This window comes from Solanum stenotomum, chromosome 12 (assembly GCF_019186545.1).
Source record: "Solanum stenotomum isolate F172 chromosome 12, ASM1918654v1, whole genome shotgun sequence".
Lineage (NCBI taxonomy): Eukaryota > Viridiplantae > Streptophyta > Magnoliopsida > Solanales > Solanaceae > Solanum > Solanum stenotomum.
In genome coordinates this window covers 45,498,879-45,521,568 of record NC_064293.1, presented here as the reverse complement: position 1 = coordinate 45,521,568, position 22,690 = coordinate 45,498,879, and the positions used below count along the sequence as shown (strand labels likewise).

Genomic DNA, 22,690 nt, shown 5'->3' with positions numbered 1-22,690 from the left:
TTAAAAACTTTTTTTTAGTATCAACTGCCAGTTGGAATTTGATTATATTTATGCAGTTTGAGCTAATTTATACGTACTACCTTCATATTTTTTTACTCGAAGAAATAAGTAATCGAATTGCAATTTTACTAGCTGACTTCTAATTATTAGTATAGGTCATCTCGGGAAATGAATTGAAAATTATTACTATGTTCATTTTTATTTTTACAGTATTTTAAAATAGAATTTTCATTTTCACTTGTTATTTTTCACATGTTAAGAAAAGAGATTTTTCTTTTCATATATCATTCTCAATATTAATTATTTATTCTTAACATTAATTACTTATTCCCAAAATTATTTCTAAAGACCAAAGACTACAAAACAAATTTATATCAATTATTATTTCTTAAGGACGTGTAAAATCCAGAATAGAAAAGTAAAAATAAATGGAAGGAGTAATAATACTTAATAATAAGAATAAAACAGATATAAACTGATTGATGTTGTCTTTATTATTTGTATTTCCAGCTAAACCACACCCAGAAAAGGTCAATTTTATTACTCCCTATGTCCCTAATTACTTGTCCATTTTTCCTTTTATAGTTGTTCTTAATTACTTGTCCATTTTGACAAATCAAGAAAGAACAATTTTTTTTTACCTATTATACCCTCAATTAAATGACTAATTACTTTGAAAAATGTAGAACTTTTCATCCACTTCATAATTAATAGGGAAAAAAAATGATAAACTCACTATGTTATTAATTGTTTTCTTAATAAGTGTGTCAATTTAAAAGTGGACAAGTAATTAGGGACAGAGCGAGTATGAAAAATTATAGATTTGATTTGGCTTTTATTAGAGGCAATGAACTGGTACCTTCCTTTTTTTGGTTTTTTCCCTTTCTTTTTACAAATAGAATTGCAGCCACTAATCCGTAATCTAGTGGTCGGGTGAAGAATTATAGTAAGATTTTGTGTTCAAATTACAGCAAAGATAAGACTATTAGATGATTTCCCCCCCCTTTCTATTCAAGCTTTGGTCAACAAAGTTACTTAATACACGTATTGATAAAAACTAAAAAGTAACATGTAACTACACAATTAATCGATATAGAACAACAAGCTCTATTTTAAGCATTCTATAATTAATTATGTGAATTTGATTTGGAGACATGAGATTAGTATAGATGTTTTTTTATTGTTGGGCAGTTATTGCATAGATGTTTCATTTAGATCATTATATATATTTTCTTATCAATTTTTCAGCTAGGCGTTTTTCATTTTATGATTTTTTACTATTAATATACTTTCTTTATTTTATAATAAGTGACGTTTTTAATTTAGACACATCTCTTATTTCTAAAAAATAAGAAGTATTTTAATATCTTATCCTTAATTAAATGTCTGGACTCCAAGATAATTTTGGAAGAAAAAAAAAATCTTCTTCATTATGTGTAATACCCCTTATTTTAAAATAAAACTAGGTAAAGAGGCCGCGCTAAGGTGAATTTTTTGAATTATTGTGTAATACCACTAAATTATGAAGGCGTAATGAAGCTTATACTATTTTTGGACAACCGGATAGTGTGTCCGTAGAGTGGTATATTGAACAGGAGCACAGGTGATTGCGTTGGACAAGTTGAAGTGGCTGTGTAGGCAGATTAGTGGTTATACACCATATGTGAATCCAGTATATCAAATATAGCGGTCGGTCAACTGTCAAACGTTTTAGCTATATTATTTTCGATATTAACTCAAAACAACAGAATAATATTACAAGAAAACACATTAAGTAGGCAATTGGGGAAAGGACGTTAGAAACGAAATGGTTGACCCCATTTTATAATTTCTCAATCCATGTCACAAAATGCTAAGTTGCGGACTCTTCACTTTGATGTCGCACCTGTAACAACTCAAGTTACCACACAACGAGGATATATATTATAATCGCTGAAGAACACAAATACAATTGAGAAATGGAAACAATTAACGTCCTTACAACGAAACTGAGAAAACTTAACCGAAGGGAAAGAAGATCAGGAAATATAGAGCTAGATAGAAGGAGATGGGAAACTTGGACTAAGAAGGGAGATGAGAGGAAACAGACTCTTTTCTTAACAATTTTCATCATCCCTAAAACACATATCACTACCCTTTTTGTTGGAACCGTTTCATGCCCACTACTCAACCCGGATTCCAAATTAACCTGGCCCTATTGCTCGTTCTCGACCCAATAGCTCTTGTCAGCCCAATAACAACTTATATGACATTAGTATCTACATTGGGCTGGACTTGGTTCATAACAGCACCCGTGTCAGATTCTCTAAAAATACACTACTTTAAGCACCCATTGACATTTTTGAAGAGTTTGAGCAGCAAAGACAAAGCGTACCTATGGAAGGAACATTTAGAAACAAAATGGTGGACTATGCAGCATCAAGGCAAGTAAACAGTCTCGACAAATTGAATAAGAATATTTAGCTAGGACCTGATCAATGCATTCATCAATATGAGGATTCATTATAACTATTTACCCACAAACAAGTACAATAAGAAAGGTTACTTGGAGGAGATATAACTTACCACAACCGAGAGCTCAAACCAGAAAACTTTGCAAGAGATGCACAATATGAGTAAACTTTGAAAGAAATTCAGTAATAACAACTTTGGATTGACGGGGTGCATAAAAAAGTGGGACTAAATCAAAGTGAGCCAATTGTCAAAAAGTATCAGCAGGAAGACATCTTTACAATTCAAATATTTGGTTATGTCACAAAACCAACCAAGAAAATTTGAACTCACGATTACAAGTGTGACACCCTAAATTTCCACTGGATCATAAGAAACAAATTCTGCATCAAGCTCTACTGCTTTCTTAATAAGCATATCTCTGTACTTGTTGACCATTGGTCCATCTCTGTACTCCTTACCAGTCGATTTGTTGATGCATCTGACATTAAGGAGAGTTATCTCAGCTGGCTTGTTGAGGCCTTGTCCAACTGGAGGCTTCTTGCTCTCATCCATATGGATGACCACCTCACGATGATTGAACTGGACAGCAGAATCAAGGTCAAGCTTCCGGACATCTGTTTCTCCCAAGAACTTGATGCTTCCATACCCATGTCTTCCTACCACAAAGTCCTTCACGTGGCAACAGAAATCAGCTTCTTCCTTCTCCTTGGATAGCAACTCCTCCATAGGAGGAACGGTGTAGTAATCAGCACGTTGAAGCTTTGGCATAATGCCATCCACATCCTTATCATGATGCATCTCTTCAGGCTCTAACTTGGGCTTGTCACCAACTTTGTCTCCGTCATGCATCCCTACATTTTAAACAGAAAAGGGAATTATTACACAATTAAATAGCAAACTTGGTTAGTTTGGTTCTTAATTCTTGGAACTTGTAAAGTAGCAAGTTAAATTTTATATCCTTGGATATACTCAAATAGATAACAAATGATGATTTTTCTAGTGTCCAAAGTCTTGTAAACGAATCACCAATCCATGAAGTTACTTGGTTTTAATTTTGCACTATTAGAGATTCCAGGCTTTGAGCTTTAACGAAATGGGATCTTGATGGAGCAGACATAAAATGGTACTAGATATTAAGTAATCAACTAAAACATTACATGTAACTATGATAATTGACTTATGCATCTAATAGAATCCAGCTTAACCAATCAATGAAAGAAAGGCATGCTTGCATATGTTTATCAAAAAAGAAAGCTTACTGTCCATAGATGAATCAGCCCCCAGTGGAGATTCTGCGGTAGGACGAACCCGGTCCCTTGGAATGATGATGACTTCTGTCCGTAGTACACCAGAAGCGTTTTCTTTATCCATGACAAACAGTATCTACATAAACAAATGTTATAGTCCTGTTAAATCTTCCAGTGTTTAACTTGGATTAGAGGAAAATATGGACTTTGTCCTGTATTTTTTCACCGAAAGGATACCCGTACTTGCAATCTTTGCATATGATTGCAACTTAAACTTTTGGTCCATCAACCAAATTAAAGCATGCCCAGGAACTACTAACCATGTCTCGCATAAAATTATACTTCTCACCTTTGGTTTATCACTTGTAGGTTTGTATTCCTGAGGTGGCAACCTATGCTGACTTAGAGATGAATGTCGAATTATCAACGGTGCAGGGTTGTTAGAAACCTGCAACCAACAAAAGTATAATTTTTCATAATAGCCTACAACTGTTGTTTTCACCTTAAGCATAACCAATATAGTGAATCTAATAAAAACATAATCATGCCTGATACTTTGAAGAGTTTGTTTGGAAATTTGGACAACTATATTGATGTTTATATCTGATTGGAGAAATACTGAAATTTATTTATATAAACCTACTTGATGCAGTAAAACCAAACAAATATAAAGCCAAAGTCCAGCAACTAGACGCAGTTACATCTACTTTGACAGGAAAGCATCCACAATTACAACATAATAAAGGTAATAAATAAATCTGTATTTCAAGGTGCATAGCATTACATCAATTGTAATGAGGTATCCCAGTACATCATGTAACTACTAGTGAGTATGATTACTTGGCTTGAGACCAATGAACACATCCAGGAGCAACATTAATTATATTACTTGTTCAGAAATGTGAAACTTACAGGTAAACTAGAAATTCCATACTGGATGGATGTTTCCAAATACGGGTGCTCAACTGAGATTTGGACTGAAGGTTGTGTTTCAGCAGGAGGCATAATTGGTGATGGCTTGACTTCCATGATTCTCGGAAAGTAAGACCTGAGAATATGTTAAGGTATAGCTGGTGCATGGGAAAGTACAAAAAGAAAGATTTTGGAGGCAAGAAAAAGAAGAGACACAAAAGAAGAAAACGATCAGATTAAAACGGGACTGTGGAGTAATAACTGAGGCAACAAAAATAAAAAGAATGCGAGGAAAGTGTAGAAGTCAAAATTAGGCATTCAATAACACACAAAGTAAAGTAAAACAATAGATAGTTAAGTTTGATACTCACTGTTGGCCATTGACACTTGGCTGCTGACCAACTCCTTGTCCAATTTCTGAGCAACTAGCACCTTCTTACAGGAAACAGGGGCCGGGAGGATTAGCTACATTGTTTACAATCCAACATACTATCAACATCAAAAAGAGCAAGACATACTGCACTAAGTGTACCTGTTGATGGGTGAGAAGACTTAGTTGTTGGAAGTGTTGCTCCAACTTTAGGAGTCATTTCTGGCTGCAGAGGAACAGAGAACAGAGGCTGCAAGAGTAGCAACAGCTTAGATGTACAACACCACAATAGAAGAGCTTCACCGATTTTATAGACCACAAGGTGCCGTTTATATTATTTATGACAGAAAGCAAATGGCAGAGATATATAAATAAGATCTAATTGGATATCAGTTCAGAAACACTTACAGTATTTTGACTCGTCGCAAGCGGAGTGCTTGAAACATTAGAAAGTCCTGGTGGAGTAGGCTGTGACTGCTTTAGGCAGTTCAAGCAAAATGTGGATTGTGGAGCGCCACCTGTAGTTAAAACAGGTGTGGGAGGAACATAGTTCTTTTGATCAAAATCAGGGCCTGATGGTTTTGCTAACAAAGGATATATAGAAGGTGAAACTGAACATGGAGATAGAGAGGTAGATGTTGATAAAGACTACGGATTCCTTGATGGAGAAAAGGTGGAGATAGTGGAAGAACTGGAAGCTGGATTAAAAGGTGCAAACGGACTTGAATGGATCCACGGAGAAAAAGAAACATTTGAGGCAGTAGATTGCACTCTACTTCCAGTGCCACAAGAGTTTAACAATGATGTGTTTGGGGGGAATATATGGGAAATGGACTGCTGCTGTAGCTTCGAAAATGGGGTAGAATTTTCATTTGATAGAGAGTCAATCCCCGCTCTTTCCACTGCAAATGTACTTGGAAAATGGGAATAAACAGGTTGATTAACAGTTGATTGGTTAAATACTGGTGATATGAAAGGCCTCGTTTTGTCGATGACACCAAACCCCTGTGTGCCGGAAACACCAAATGAAGAACCACATTTCTGACCTGCAAATTCACCCATGAAGTATAATAAGTTAATGAAATACAAGGTAGATTTCTTTGTAATCTACAGATAAGAAAACAAATTAAGGATACCTTTATCGCCTAACTGGTAGTCCTCAAACCTCAACTCCTCCTGGCTTTTATGTTGGTAAGTCTGCATTCCACAAATGGATTGAATTCCTCCACCATCGAGAAATATGTTATCTATATCTGAAGTTGCAATGTATGATGCTATTCTACTTCCTTTCTGATTAATACCAAATACGGACTTTCCATAACCAGAGCTCTGGAGCAAAGTACTTTCTTTTCCTGGTTAGAAAGTTTGATCTAAAGATTGAACACTCAGGATATTCAAAAATATAAAGTAGGAATCAATGGTACTTAGTACTATTTAAGAAAAGCTTAACATGGATTTCAGATCAATATATAGAGCATATAATAGCACATTGAACGGTATATAATCTTATATCAATCGGATCATCTAGATTACAGAACAAAACTCTCCCTCAAACTGTTGAATAATCTGCTCCAATACATGAGAAAATGGACAATAAAGCAAACCTTTGATCCCTTACATCGATACAGCTGGTTGGCCAAAGGAATAGGAATTAAAACTTGGGGTGCCAAAGTGTGAGTTGCTTGAAACACCAAATGAAGAAGCTTTTAGAGGTCCAAATGCACAGAAGTCTGCGACATTGGAATCTCTGGGCCACAACAGAGGTTCATTGGCCACGCTGTTAACATCATATTTCTTTCCAAATGTCTGTGAAGTGGATGAGCCCGGATATATGTTTTGTGATAGACCAGATATAGCATTCGTTGCTGCATTAAAGGCTAATGTTCCTGCAGTTAGGAAAGCAGATTGAATTGATTTGCTAATCACCAATTAAAGACAACTACAAGGCATCAATAGCTGGCACGAGATTGGTTCCATAAATAGAAACAATAACATTACCCACCATAAGAAATCCCACTGAGATATTGCAGTTATTACTAACATTTTTGGAGAAGAGTACAGCTCAATGTGCATAGCTACTTTCACAAGTTGAAGACTTAGCTTTTCAACCAATTCCAAAGCCGCTTCTCTGCTCTAGAAAAGCAAATATGATATCTCTCCTTTCATGAAATTGGCAGTATTAAATGTAGCATCTATATATGTCATTCCTCACCTGGACCACAGGCGAGAAAGAAAGCTGTACTTAATCCATTTGGTAGAGAAATCATGGGGATAACATATTCAAAGAGTGTCTGTAGATCATTCCCATACAATAGCTTAAGTGGTCTTTCTTCTGAGTGTATTTGGATAGAGACCAAAGAATTTGTTTAAAATTAACATAACCGCAGGAAGATATGCACATATAAAGGTAGCAATAACATATTTGAAGAAGCTTAATCTGAATCCACATAGGAGAACAAGTTAAGTATACCTTTATCACCTGACTGGTAGTCCTCAAACCTCAACTCCTCCTGGCTTTTATCTTTATAAGTCGGCATTCCACAAATGGATTGAATTCGGGTTCCTGTGATATCGTTATCAGGAGTTGCAGTATATGATGCTGTTCTACTTCCTTTTTGATTAATGCCAAATGTTGACTTTCCAAAACCAGAGCTCTTGAAAAAAGGTGTACTTTCTTTTCCTGGTTTGCAAATTTGATCAAGATTGAACACTTAAGATATCAAAAAATTTGAAGTAGAAATAAATAGTACTTAGTAGTATTTAATAAAGCTCAACAGGGATTTCAGATTAATATAGAGCATATAGATTACAGAACAAAATTCTCCCTCGAATCTGCTCCAATACATGAGAAAATGGACAATAAAGTTAACCTTTGCTCCCTGACATGGATACTGCTGGTTGGCCAAAGGAGTATGAATCAAGTCTTGGGGTGCCATAGTGTGAGTTGCTTGAAACACCAAATGCAGGACCTCTTGGATATCCAAGTATGGTGGAGTCTGAGACATTGACATCCCTGGACCACACTAGAGGTTCATTGGCCACACTATTAAAGTCATATTTCTTTCCAAATGCTGGTAAAGTGGACGAGCCCATAGATACGTTTTGTGTTTGACCAGATGTAGCATTCGTTGCTGCATTAAAGTCTAATGGTCCTGCAGTTAGGAAGGCAAATTGAATTGATTTTCTAGTCACTAATTAAAAACAACTACAAGCATGAATAGCTGGCACAAGATCGGTTTTAGAAATTGTAAGCAATAACACTACCCACCATAAGAAATCTCACTACTGAGGTATTGCAGTTATTACTAACATTTTTTTTAGAAGAGTAGAGCTCAATAAGCATAGCTACTTCCACAAGGAGCAAATTTAGCTTTTCGACCAATTCCAAAGCCGCCTTGCTTCTCTAAAAAAGTAAATATGATCTCTCTCTCCTTTTATGAAAACAGATTCTTGTTATCAAGAATCGTAATCTACGTCATGCCTCTTTTCTTGGATCCACGTTACATGGATTGTTGAACCTGATTTCAACTACATTGATTCATATGCTTATGTAGTAATGTATCAACCTGGTACGTAGTCTATGTGTACTAACTAATACCAAGAACGTACTCTTGGGATAAAATTGTTGTCAATATATAGAAACAGATATATAATGAATTTAGAGAACTGGAAATTAAACGACATAAACAATATATCAACTAACAAGAACTAATATGCAAGAACCACAAAGAAAGCATAAATAGGGAACCAAGAAAAAGGAAGAAGAAGAGAGCAACATTCCCAGATTAAGTTATCAAGATTCAAGAATGCAAGAAAGTGGAGAAATTAAAACTTGTGCTGTCAATACAGTTTCAAGAATCAGTATATAAACTATTTATCAACTAACTAAGAACCAATATGGAAGACCCACAGAGAAAGCATAAACAAGGAACCAAGAAAAAGGAAGAAGAAGAAAGAAGAGAGCAACATTCCCAGAATTAGCTATCAAGATTCAAGAATGCAAGAAAGTGGAAAAATTGAAAAGTGTGTTGTCAATGTATATGAGAACAAATTCTCAAGAATAATGTATATGGAGATTGGACCGACCACATAAACTATCACGTAACCGCAACCAACATGTAAGTAATCAAAGAAAATTTACGAAAACTCATAAACACAGGATACAGTGCATCAAAAGGCCTAAAGAATGAAATTTTACTTACTTGTAGCGGTGAATAGCGACATGTTTTGAGACAGAGAAAACAAAGAAGAAGAGTCCTTTTTGATTGTCAATGTTTGGAATATATATAGAGAAGAGGAAAGGTTGCATAAGGATATCAAACCGTAAGCGTATTGCTTGGGGTTTAAGCTAATATCCTTTTCAGCTTATTGTTTAAGCTAATATCCTTCTCATATATTAATTAAAAATACGTTTTCTTTCTCTCAATTATTAATAAGCTAAATACAAAAGCTCAAACCCAATATATATTATTTTATTTATTTTAATTTGTACGTCACTGATAAAATAATTTTAAATCTAAACAATACATTATGCAGGAAGAAGAAAATCTCAAATTTAACTTAAAAGATTATTTAAAAAATAGGAAAAATGGTGTGGTATATTCCTCAACTTTGCGATTTAAAATTGATATATCCTCGTTAAAAATTTGCTCGCTTATAACTCCATCGTTACACAAATGACCTAGAATACTTTTTCATCTAACGAAAGTGAAGAAATTAATTTGAAGTTATTTTTTCTAATTCTTTTTTAAATCATGCATCCAAATTTGATCCTTCTAAAACAAAGGTTTAGGGATATATATATAATTGATCCTTCTCACACTTGAATATATTTTTTTGAACTTCTTTGATTCAACGACTAATTTCAATTAGTAGATCTATTTGGTAATCATCAATTGAGTTTCTTATTCTTGCTTCACTATTTTGTTTGTATAAAAAAGATATCTTTTTCTGCAATAAAACTTTATAACATTATTTGAGATATTGTTGCGAACCACATAAAATCCTATAAGTTTCTATACTAAAAAAAAAAAAACCAAAATTTTAAATTTACAAAACAGGACGAAGAAATAATCTTATCATATAAGAGGGATATAGTACATATTAAAAAAAATACTAATTACTAATTTATTGGCCTATCACATCTTTAGAAAATTATTTGAAAGTTCATGTTTGAAAGACTACTCCACATTCCATATAAGACAGAAAATACATGAAAACTAACACATGTGACAGATGAGCTTTCAGTATTTCTATACTTGGATGTCTAAAATCTGTAATGTGACTATAAGCACAAAAGAAGTAAATCTATATAAAACTTTGAAGCGATGAATACTTGGATCAATGGGAACCAAAGTGAGCAAATTGTAAAAATATATCAGTTGGAGGACATGTTTACAATTCAAACATTTGGTTATGCCAAGAAAATTTGAGCTCACAATTAGAAGTGTGCACCTTAAATTTCCACTTAGATCATAAGAAACAAATTCTGCATTCGCTATACTATTTTCTTAATAAGCGTATCTCTGTACTTGTTGACCATTGGTCCATCTTTGTACTCCTTCCCATTCGATTTGTAGATGCATCTGACATTAAGGAGAGTCATCTCAGCTGGCTTGTTGAGGCCTTGTCCAACTGGAGGCTTCTTGCTCTCATCCATATAAATGATCACCTCACGATGATTGAACTGGACAGCAGAATCAAGATCAAGCTTCCCGACATCTGTTTTTCCCAAGACTTTATGATTCCATACCCATGTCTTCCTACCACCAAGTCCTTCACGTGGCAACAAAAACCAGCTTCTTCCTTCTCCTTTGATAGTAACTCCTCCATAGGAGGAACTGTATAGTAATCAGCACATTGGAGCTTCAGCATTATGCCATCCACGTCATAATCATCAACACAATTATCATAATGCATCTCTTCAGGCACTAACTTGGGCTTATCACCAACTTTGTCTCCGTCATGCATCCCTAGACTTTTCACAGACAAGGGAATTATGCAATTAAATAGCAAGTCAACTTTTATATCCTTAGATATATATACTCAAATTGATAACAAATGATAATCTTTCTAGGCCAGCAACTAGACACAGTTACATTTATCTTGACAGGAAAGCATCAACAATAACAACATAATAAAGGTTATAAAGAAATCTGTCTTTCAAGGTGCATAACATTTATAGCAATAGTAATGAGACATCCCAATTCCCAGTACATCAAGTAACTGCTAGTGAGTAAGCTACTTGGTTTGAGACCAGTGAACACATCCAGGAGCAACATTAATCATAATTAGTTGTTCAGAAATGTGAGTAAATTAGAAATTCAATATTGGATGGATGTTGCCAGATTCGGGTGCTCAGTTGAGATTTGGACTGAAGGTTGTGTTTCACCAGGAGGCATAATTAGTGATGGCTTCATTCGGAAAGTAAAAATATGTCAAGGTATAGCTGGTGCATAAGAAAGTAGATATAGAAGGATCACGGAGGCAAAAAAAAGAAGAATAAAATGATCGGGTAAAAAAGGGACTGGAATAATAACTGAGGCCACGGAAATAAAAAGAATGCCAGGAAAGGCTAGAACTCAAAATTAGGCATTTTATAACACATGTAGTAAAGTAAAACAATAGATAGTTAAATTTGATACTCATTTTTGGCCATTGATACTTGGCTGCTGATCAACTCCTAGTCCAATTTCTAAGCAACTAGCACCTTCTATCAGGAAAGAGGTGCCGGGAGGATTAGTTACAATGGATTATAATCCAACATACTATCAACTTGAAAAAGAGCAAGACATACTGCACTAAGTGTACCTGTTGACGAGTGAGAAGCGTTGGTTGTTGGAAGTGTTGCTCCAGCTTTAGGAGTCATTTCAGGCTGCAGAGGACCAAAGAACAGAGTCTGCAAGAGTAGCAACAGCTTAGATGTACAACACCACAATAGAAGTGCTACACCAATTTTATAGACCTCAACGTTTCTTTTATATAATTTATGACAGAAAGCAAATGTGACCTTTAGATGATCTTAGGCAACGATGTGGGATAAAGAAAGGTCACAATTTGACATTATACCTCTTTTGTGGCCTACCTGGTGAGTATTTGAACTTCTCTTGAACACCCTTTGAGCCTTAGCCCTTTTCTTGGAAGAAATTTGATGAAATTGCGACCTTTCTTTATCCCATCTGCTTGACCCTCATGGTCATCTCTTGCTCTATGAGGAGTCCCAAATCGATGCTCCTCCGGGATATGATAGCTCCAAGGCAGGCTGCCTTAGGGTGGCGCAGAATGGACTCGTTTTGGGATGGCATTATGGTGCTGCTAATGAAGCCAAACCAGAACCGAGCAGCAATGCTCAAATCCCTTTCTCTATGGGGACCCCTGCCTCGATCCACCTCGGGGTGGTATCGAAAATCAATGGAGCCAACCAGCCCTTCAAGTCGTCCAAGGACTGAGTAACCGGCAAACCCTCATATTCCTCCGTAGCTCCAAGACCCCTGTCAAGTACAGTATTGATGTACTCGCTATTGCATCCAACTTCTTTACCCCGGACCATGACCGACTTAACCGGTCTGAACTCGCTAGCCTTCTTCTTGCTCTTTGGAACTAATTCACCATATGCTGAATAGAACTCCCGGACCCATAGAGGAATATAGGGGCCTCGGGGCCTGGGGAACTGCTCAAATCGGTGGTAATGGAGGGTGTCCCTCACATAAGAGTATTTGCCCTCAAGGCCCTCTGTAGATAACTTTTCTTCCAAAATAGTTTGCAACCCATCTGTTTCCAATCTATTAAGGAGTCGGGGAGGAGGAACCACAGGTGGCACTGGAGCCACAAGAGGTGCCAAAGATGGCACTGTATCAGCTGCAGGGGAAGTGACAGCAGCCGGGACCCTAGATGGGTCAGGACGAGCTCTAGCACGAAGCTCTATCTACCGGGACTGTAGGGGTTGATCGTCCTTCGGCTCCGATAATGCAGCCCGGGAGTCAGCAGACACTATCTCCCTGTTGTGCTCAGGAACCTCAGATGCAGGCCTTTTGCCTTTGCCTTTGCCTTTGCCTTTGCCTTTGCCTCACGTTGGAAGCTCTGTTCTGCCCTTTTTATGAGGATTTGCTCCCCCTTCACTTATCACAATACCCCGTGCTCTTTTGCGGGGTGGCATGTCTAGGTTAGTCCTGACCATATCTGCAAAAACATCAGGAAAAGAGTTAGAAACAATTCAAACAAAAGCACAGAACACAATTGCAGACAGACTTGCCGAATCTCTTTGGCGAGCAAGATCGGGCTCGCCGAAAGGATTGGCACAAAGATCTTAGAAGAATTTGGCATGTCGGCTATAGGAAGGCCTTTCAGCGAATCACCGACAGCTTTCAGTGAGCAAGGAATAGCCCGCCGAAAGTTACAATGCAATTAAAGGTCAGAGGTGCAGACAAAGGGCGATCAAAAAGGACTTTCGGCGAGTCGCCGAGTCCATTCGACAACCTCAGGCTTCTCGTCGAAAGTTACAGAACCAAACTTCACATTTAACATGAAATTAAAGGCGATATGGGGAACTTCGGCGAACCGCCAAACGACCTAACGTGCCTACTTTCAACCTAACTTCTCAAATTCAACCCCGCAGCCCCCGAAAACAAAATCAAAACATGCACTTATCAAATTAAACTAAGACCTATTACACCCATACCCCCGAGATACTCAGAATTCTCCCAGTTTGGCCAAATTTGGCCATTTGACGACTTTTGCCCTTAAGAATGACGTCAACCTCTCCATCATTGGGCAAAATACGTCATTTGGCACAAATATGGGCTACTTAGACTTCACCCAACTAAACCCAACAACAAGCAAGCACAACCCCACAAATTTAAACCAATTTTAAGTCACAAAATCACAGAAATTAAGCATTACATGCATTTATGGCACGATATTAAAGTTAACACAAGCACACACATATATAATTACGATCAGAGAGGTCCAGCACACATCACTAAGATAAGATCATTGTAAATGAGTACAAAATTGCTAAATTAAAATTCGGGATTCGAAAAACCAACCTTAGATGTCGATTAAACAAATTGAAATGCTAGACGGTAAAGTAATCCACTCAGAACACAAATCTGACGACAAAAATGCGGTAAAAATGCAAAAATATTAAATACTAAAGTGCGGGTGTGAGTTTGGGAAGTTCAAAAGTGAGAGAAGGTGAAAGAGTTTGAAAGTTTAAACCTTCGGCCTTTAAAAACAGTCCAGTTCTTGCCCATTCGGTGACATTAGTTTTGCTCGCCGACCCACTCGGTGACACGCTGAGTGGGCACTTACCTCGCCGAGTTTTACAAGACCTTCAGTTATTGTAGGGTTCCAAACGGCGGACTAGTTTGTGGTCGCCGACCCGATTGGCGATTCACCAATCAGCTCATGGGCTCGCCGAGTTTTACAAACTCCAATTTGTAAATATCTTGAGTCAAATGGCGGTTCAAATCGGGCTCGTCGACCTCTTCGGTGATGCGCCGACAGGACTTTTAGCTCGCCAACCTGCACTTTTCAAACACCTTTCACATTTTGATCTGCACAATCAACACACCATTATTTCAAACTAAAAAAGAAAGAAAATAAAACTTGGGTTGCCTCTCAAGTAGCGCCTTAGTTAACGTTGTGGCATGACGTAAGTTCACACTCAAACCTCATTCTTAGGGTTGGCCATAGTATCACTAGGCAACCCCTCTTGCCGTCTTGAGTTTAAATAAGACAAGATATGACCCATTTGGGTCTCCAACTGCTTGGTCGAAACAGAATGGGAGGTAACAGTCTGGCTAAGGGTCGACACATCTTCTTTCATTTCTTTCAAAATCTTATCTGACCCCTCAACTTTGTTGAGGATACGAGAAAGCATATCCTCCGACCGGCCACCTTCCGAATCCTTTGGCTTTTGGTGCTCATGGGGAGGCACATACATATCCTTTTCTCCATCCTTCCAATTGAGATTTCGATCCCTCCATTCTCGATCATGATCCTTCCAACCTTCATCTCTATTCCAACCTTGGTTACCACCCTGCCTCGGGTAGTTTGAACGATAACCACCACCTTGTTTGGCTAGAAAATTCACCTCTTCGCTGTACAAAGCCTCAAACTTTGCCTCATTGGGATTAGCACACCCGACACCCACGGCATTGACACTCCGAGCACCAGCTCCCATGACATTTTTGGACAAAATGTCAAGTTGTGTCATGATCTTGGTCATGTTCTGGTCCCACTCGTGGTCTTTCTCCATTTGCTCTTTGGTCAATTTGAATGTGAGAGAGGAGACCTGATCTTCGCGGGTGTACCATGCCCAATTGATTGTGGTAATGCCATCCAAGAGCTGAGCCGCTATCACATAAGGTTATTGTATCAAACCTCCTAGAGAAAGTTGGTCAGCAATACCCTTGTTTACTGAATCAAGGCTCCTGTTAAAATACCGCAGCAACACGTTGTTAGGCAAGCCATGAGGTGGACATTGGAGAACCAACTTCTTGAATCGTAGCCAAGTTTCATGAATTGGCTCACCCTCTAGATGTTTGAAACTCTAAATGTTGTCCCGAAAAGTCATCATCTTCGAAGAAGGGAAAAATCGCACTTGAAATATGGTGACTAACTCCTCCCACGAAGTGATTGATTCACGTGGCAATTTGGCCAGCCACTTACATGTTTCTCCCATTAAAGAGAACGGGAACAATCTCAACCGGACCTGCTCTTGGGATATGTTCTTGAAGGAGAATGGTCTGCATACATCCACAAAGTTTCTAATATGCTCATGGGGATCCTCATGAGCCAAACCACCGAGAGTTGGAACATAGAACTTGTGATGTGGAACACCGCATTCCCTTCGGCTGGGGGCAAGCGAATGGCACCAATAGCACCCATAAGATAGGGGTCATTAGCATTAGGCTCGTTGACATCGTTAAGGTTACCGATGTCATCTTGATGACCTACTTTGCTGCCATTGTTGTCGTTCACACTCATACTTCCTGTTTCAAAACACAAACAAGCAAAACAAAACTAAAATTAAGTAAATTCAACTATGACTAACAAGAACAAAATTCAACTTAACTAAAGAATCTTAACCAACACCACTCCCCAGCAGCGGTGCCATTTTGATTTCACGTATCAGGACACTTCTTTCAATTCTAAGTGCCAACGATCGTTAGTCAGTAATATAACCCAACTAAGTGAGTTGGGGTCGAATCCCACAGGGAGTGGTACGTGCTTAAGATTCAGGAGCCAAGTGCAAATATGTTCAAGTCAATCATAGGTAAAGACATTTACGAATAAAAGCATATTTCAAATTAAGGGTGACACAAGTGTAAAATATGGGGGGTTTTGATTGTAATTATCAACTACAGCAGCAATAAATAACACGAATAAACAAGTAAAGAGACGGGTTCTTGGGATATGATTGGATTATGGGCTAAGGTAGATAAATGGGTGATTGCAACTGATAGTAAATAGCTGTAAATCAGTGACTAAGCTAGACTTTAGTGGGGGTAAACTTTCTCTCGAACAATTTACCCCGAATCAAATTGGTTTCTCTCGAACACCAATAAGCAACAATTAAGAATAGCCTACGCTTTAGTCCATTCACTCTCTCAAGCTAAACGTGTAGAAAAAGGTTTAGGATTCACTCTCTCGAGCTGAACCCATGACAACCCAATACCCACAGACCATCAAATCAGTAATCTTGGTTTTAAAACTTCTCTCTCGAGTAAGCCAAAAACACGAAGAGAGTTGCATTTGCAACTACAACCCTTTAAATTAAACCACAATTACTTATTGAAATCACTTTTAAACTATCAATAAACAATACCCAGCACCTAAATCAATCCATAATCACATAATCACACCCCAAGAATTGGGGTTTTAGCTAGACATCATAAAAAGATAGAAATCGTTACCAAATTGTGTTTCCATCAACTGGGTACGATTAATTTCGTCTTTACAAAGGTCAAGGTTGAAAAATCTCAAAGACCCACTTTCAATTTCTCAAAAATAGAAATCTTCAAATCTTCAATGCTAAGGAAAATATTGTCTCAATACTCTCGGTTCTAAGTTCCAAACTTGAAAACTGAATAATAATAAAACTTGGATACTAAACTAAGAATTTTAAAATGTATTTATAGTCGCCAAAAATATGCTGCGAAGGACTATTCGACACAATAAGTCGGGATCGCCGATCCACTCTGCGATCCTCCCTTTGGTCAATTCCATCGCCTTTTTGCTTTGGCCTTCAGCATCTTCAAGTTATGTGACTTTGGGTGATGTAGCACTGCATCGCGGAATCGTTTGGCAACTCGTCGACTGCTCCTTTCTATCGCCGACTCGATTTTCTCCTTCAGGGCTTGGCACACTAGAACTTTAGGCGAGATCATGGCCATTCGGCGACTCGCCCAATGGGTTAGGCGATCATCAAGCCCTGTTTTCTTCGTTCTTTAAGCTGCCTTGTTCCTTTTTGCTCATTAGTGTCCATGCTTTGTTCCTCAATCCAAATACCTAAAAATCATGGATTTACATCAGTTATTGGTACAAAATATGCATTTAAGGACACTAAATCTATTAAAATACCCTAAATGAGTCCAAATTGTGGACTCATCAAATATGCACCCATCAACATTGCAACTAGTGCATGTGATTTTAGGTCTTTTTGGTATAGAGTGAATAGGTTAAAAAATCTCAATCTATCACCATTTTGCGAGTTTTATACCTAAACTAGTTTATTGACCCCAATTCTTGTGATACTATTTGGTAGTTTATGAGGGTCTGATTAAGAGTTAGCTGATATCAGATTGAAAAAGATTGTGAGGGTAAGCAGATTGATACAACTTTATTAAAGAACGTTCTTTTGATGTATTTGTTGGAATTGGAAGGGGAAAATGGAGTATTATGTGAATGACTTTGAAGATGCAATGCTTAGAGATACTCGAAAAGCTTCAAGTTGGATCATGGAAGATTCTTATTCAGATTATACATTGAAGGTACAACTCATTTTTATAATTTTCTCCATAAACAGTTGGTTATTGCTTTAAGTTGCCCGGTTAAATTGTGATACAGATGCTTTGCTAACACAGGTAGAAGAGTATTTGAAGAAAGAGAAGGATAGAGTGTGTCATTATATTAATCTCCATGTTAGTAATGAGAAAAAACTTCTGGAGACTTTGCTTCTTGTTTTTGTGATATTAGTCCGCTGCAGCCAAATCTTAAGTGTGATATTACTTAAAGCACATCTTCTTCGTTGGTGCAAGGTGGTGGTTGGTCAATGATTTTTTAAATTTTGTTCAAGGAGTTGAAACATGAAACGAAAGTTAACAGTCTCATATTTCTACAGTATTGTTCATTTGGTTTAAAAGTATTCGCCTGATAGATACTTGACTTGGAATACTGAAAATTCAGGCCTCCATCATGTTGAAAATCTTCCTTTAGTTGGATTTGTTTTCAGTGTTGAGTCCAAATTTGTGCTGTAGAAAGTGATAAACAAATTATTGATTCTGTATACCAATCAGTTACTTGAGAAGGAGCATTCTGGATCCCAAGCTTTGCTTAGAAATGATTATGTATTGATTCCTTGTTTTGCTTTTCACTATTAGTTTACTGGTAGTTCCAATTTAAATGCTATTTGATTCTCTCTCTCTCTCTCTCTCTCTATCTGTTCTGTCCTTAGTCCTTACGACTCCACTCTCTTTTGTTCGCTCAGGTAGAGGATTTATCTCAATTAGGGCTATAGGCTATTCAGAATTCCGAATGAATTGGAAACTGCTGCTAATATGTTTGAACAGGTACGTACTTTTGTTTTCTATGACAAAAGGATTGGTTATTTAGTTTTCCTGATTTGTCTTAACATATGCTGACTATACATATTCCAAAGCAGTTCACTGCTGAAGACATGGACTTGGTGCAACAGTCTGAAGATATGTAAGTAACAAGTTGAATTGTCCATGTCCCATAACATTTGTTTAATGGTCTTACACACAATGTTTCATCTGAATTATGTAAGGGTCTGTGAATTGTAAGCGAGTCAACAAATATGTGCAAGATGGTCCATGTCCTCACATAACTCTAACCTACCACAGTTATGATGGCGAAGAGGGTAAATCTTAGTGTCCTTTCCAAGAAAGGTATGAATGAATTGATGAATCAGTCCATTAATTCCTTGTCTCTGGTACCTATGCATTGAAAGATCCTTATAAACTTAGTGTCGAATTTGAGGCAAAATCACTAAACAAGGCCACTCCGATTAACCTGTCTCACCACTCTTACTGGAACCTCCATGGTCACAACATAGGTGACGTCTTGTCTCAAATTATTCAAACTAAGCATCACACATCACTCCAGTGGATGATCTATATTATGTTAAATCAATGTGAAAATTGACTCCTGGCTCGGTATTGTCATATTTAATTTAGGTTACTTCTGTTGCATTTTATTTATAGATGTATAACTCAACTACCGAGTATGACACACCTTTAAGTTTCTCTTCATGACCTCTGAATGTTCAGTACTATTTACCTCAGATCCAGTATACATAATTTTAGATTGAACATTGACTGACGCTCTTTGTCTTCACTAGTGAAGGTTATGTAGTCTTCAGAGGCTAGAGGGAATGGTTAGAAGTTTAGATGTTGCGTATATTTTACCTTCTACTCCGTGCTTCATATACGTATTTGATTTCCACAGATTTGTACAATCTTTGTGAGCAACATCGGAAGAAGCCTATTGTTTTCTAGTTGAAGGTGTGTCTCTACTGCTCCTTAAATTTGTTCGACTTGTTTATTTGTGGGTGCAGTGCAGTGTGTTTCATATGCTTGTTTATTTGTGGGTGCACTTGATTTCTAAGACCTTGTAAGTTTTCCGAAATTATTAACAGCAACCAGTCACCTGGCACCTATTCAGCAGGACCTGGACTGACATTCTTTAGTATCAAATAATATTTCCAAGTACAGAAAATCAATAGCACACCGGCTCATAGTTGCATAAGAAGGAGGAAGCTCTGTGCTTTCGGAATTGTCGCCTGTTTCTTCTTCGCCTTAAATCCTATTGTGACAAAATTATTCAACCATGTGGAAGAATCAACATCAATAGCCACTTTTGAATCTTCACTTGCAGCAGTAGTTGGCTGTGTTTTTCTTGGAACAAACTCAGGTGCATGTGGATTCATGATTCTTGGATAATCGTAACTGCTTATTTGAGTAGCAGGCTTTTGGTACTTCACATATCCGTTTTTCATGCGAACATGGCTTGTCCTGTGGTCCTTACAGTCTTTTGTCGTGATCATATTGTTTGTAACTATTGATATATTACTCTCAACAGGGATTCACAGCAGGATTTATTCAATGCAATGGGATCCATGTACGTTGCAGTGTTGTTCATTGGAGTTACAAATAGCACTGTTGTCCAACCATTTGTTTCCGTTGAAAGATTTGTTTCATACCGAGAGAGAGCTGCAGGGATGTACTCAGCTTTACCATTTGCATTTGCTCAGGTGTCCCCCTATTTCTGTTTCCTTTACAGTTAAAAAAAAACTTCTTTTTTCTTCGGTATTCTTAACAGTGCTCCACTTTTCTATGCAGGTTGCTATTGAGTTTCCGTATGTGTTTTCACAGGCAATAATATACAGCACTATATTCTATTCATTGGCAGCTTTTGAGTGGAGTGCATCAAAAATTTTATGGTACATATTAGGATTTTTATGGTACATATCGTTAACCTTTGGTACATCTGAACAGGCAGTACTTGTTTTCAACCACTGTTATGAATCTCCGGATAGCCCAAAAGCTAAAGTTATATATCGGGATTTCAAATAATCTGACATTTTGCTTGATGTTGTATGTGGAACTACTTTGAAATTTAGTCTTCTAGAAGTTTGACAGAATTACAATGCAAAGCTTTCTGATTTTGGATTGGCGAAGGATGGGCCAATTGACCATAAAAGCCATGTATCTGCTAGAGCTCCCGAGTAAATGGCCACAGGTAATATACAATTTCAATTTACTCCTAATTGTTGTTATGCTTTACTTGAACTGAGCGTCTATTGGTAACAACCTCTCTACCTTCATATATGTTGTTGTTGTATTTTCAATTTGCTCCAACCGTTTCTGTACGGACATGGCCCTGCTCACCCAAATTTGTTTCTGTCAGAGCGTTTGGCATATATATTTCAGTAATGTTTCTCTTAAGAGTTATCTCCTCTTTTCAGTTCTTGATAGTCGTCTATATGTCTAATTTGCAAGTCTTTCATACTCGAGACTATGTGTTTTGAAAGAAATTGGAAGTGTAATGCTATTTGGATTGTTCTGTTATTTATCCCTATTCAAGAATTACGTCTTTTGGTTTAAATGTTTCAGCTTTGAAACTTCCCCTTTCTGCTCTGATAGCCTGGAGTAATTTTTTTCTCACCTTCTGATTGTCACCTCTCATGTGTAGGTCTTATAACCGCCAGAAGTGACGTATACAGTTTCGGGGTTCTTCTTCTAAAAATGCTGACAGGCCGTCGAATGATGGACAAAAACTGTCCCCACGGGGAACATAATCTAATCGAATGGGCAAAGCCTTTACAAAGACAAGTGTGTCATGGTTTACTCACAAATTAAAGTTCATCACAGTAAAATAGATATTGGGCCCGTGCGTGGCGCGCAGCACGAGCAACCCCCCACTAGTTTTAATAATAAGTTCAAACATAACTAGCAAAAACTATTTACAAGTTCACATTGAATCTATTGATTGCTAATGAGAAAGGAAGTTATGGTGTTTGGTTGTCCCCTGATTTTGTGATTACGCTTTGTATTCCAGGCTGTGCCAAATATTATTATCAGTATTTTACCTCAAAATTAAATAACAGAAATTTTTATAAAGTGTCTTAACAAATTGAATAAGAATAGGGATGTAACATCCGACAATTTAAAATGAATATGAAGAAGCTTGAATTTGGAAATAGTCATTTTTGGAAAAATTTAAAATCTGGAAATTTGGCAGTCCAGAATCTGGAAATTTGGCTAAGTGTGGAAATCAGTGAGTTTTTGGCCAACTTTGAGCAGTCATAACTCCTAGCTCAGGATGATCCAAGAGTAGTTCCAGTTATGTTTAGAAAGCCCTTGGAACGATCTTTCGAACGCCACTGAGTTTACTCGATTCCGAGTTCGTATGAGCGAGTTATGATCTTTGAAAGTTGGGCAGTTGGCAGGGAGTCCGTTCCGGAAATTTAAGGGCATTTTGGTCTTTTCACAAATCATTTCTTTTGAGGTTATATTGTTGTGTTAGGCTGTTTGTGGATCATTTTTGTTCCATTTTAAAAGAGAGAAAGCTAGGGTTCTTGAGAGTGAAGAAGAGATCAACAAGTTTCCGTCGTGGAATTTCGTCGGGGGTGATCCCTATCAAGGTATGTGAGTTCTTTAGTGTGGGTTGATCCTTTCCCCCACACACCAAGCTCATTTTTATGATTGAGAAAAGATTGGATTTGTTGTTGAAGTTGTTGAAGTTGTTAGTTGTTGTTGATGTTGTTAGTTGTGTTGTGGAAGTTATTGTTGGTTGTGGGACATGATTTGGTTGTGTTCTTGAGCTGAAACCTATTGTATATTGAGGGATTTTATGATCCTTAGTGTTGGTTGGTTCATACCCCCACACACCAACTCGTTTTTAATTCCAAGAAAAGATCTATTTTGGTTGTTGAAGTTGTTGGTTGTGTTGTTGAAGTTCT

General features: G+C 37.4%; 1 pseudogene; it reads right to left on the bottom strand.

Moving 5' to 3' along the window:
* Positions 1-2,727: 2,727 nt before the first annotated feature.
* Positions 2,728-22,690, bottom strand: part of LOC125849571 (nuclear pore complex protein NUP98A-like) — a 29,375-nt pseudogene continuing 9,412 nt past the window's right edge.